Source organism: Physeter macrocephalus, unplaced genomic scaffold (assembly GCF_002837175.3).
Source record: "Physeter macrocephalus isolate SW-GA unplaced genomic scaffold, ASM283717v5 random_714, whole genome shotgun sequence".
Lineage (NCBI taxonomy): Eukaryota > Metazoa > Chordata > Mammalia > Artiodactyla > Physeteridae > Physeter > Physeter macrocephalus.
This window is the reverse complement of record NW_021145831.1, coordinates 49,051-50,000: the sequence shown is the minus strand read 5'-3', so window position 1 is coordinate 50,000 and position 950 is coordinate 49,051.

Genomic DNA, 950 nt, shown 5'->3' with positions numbered 1-950 from the left:
CAGTGATGTCTTTTGAAATGCAAAAATGTTTCATTTTGATGAAATCCATTTATCAATTTTTTCTTCTATGAATTGTGCCCTTGGTATTGTATCTAAGAGCTGTTTGAAGTCACGAAGGTTTTTCCCTTATGTTTTCTTCTAGAAGTTTTATATTTAAGCGCTCACATTTAGGGTCATAATTGAGTTGATTTCTGTGTATGGTTTGAGGTACAGGTCTAAGTTTTTTTGTGTTTTTTTTTGCTATGTATAGCCTTCTTACCCAGCACCAGTTGGTGAACACTGTTCATTCTCCCATGAGTAGTCTTGGTAACTTTGTGGGAAATCAGTTGACCATAAAATTAAGGGTTTGTTTCTGATGCTCAGTGTTTTCCTGTTGATTAGTATGTCTGTGTTTGTGCCACTACCACACTGTCTTGTAGTACAAGTTTTGAAATCAAGTAGTGTTAGTCCTCCAGCTTGTTTGCTCTGTTGGCTATTCTAGGTACTTTGCATTCCCATATACACTTTAGGATCAGCTCATCAGTTACTACAAAAAGGCTTGCTGGGATTTTTATTGAGATTGTGTTGAATATATAGATCAGTTTTGGGAGAATCACGTCCTAACAATATTTAGTTTTCCAGTCCATGAACATGAGATGGCTCTCTATTTATTTTGATCATCTTTAATTTCTCTTAGCAGTGATTTGTAGTTTTCAGAGTATAGGTTTTGCTTTGTTTGTGGTTAAATTTATTCTTAAATATTTATCTTAAATAATTTATCTTAAATAAAATTTATCTTAAAAAATTTATCTTAAATAAAATATTAAATACTTTATTCCTTTTATGCTACTATGAATAGAATTGTTTCCTTGATTTTATTTTTTTTTTTTATTTTTATTTATTTTTTTTTTTTTTTGTGGTATGCGGGCCTCCCCCTGTCGTGGCCTCTCCCGGTGCGGCGCCCAGGCTCC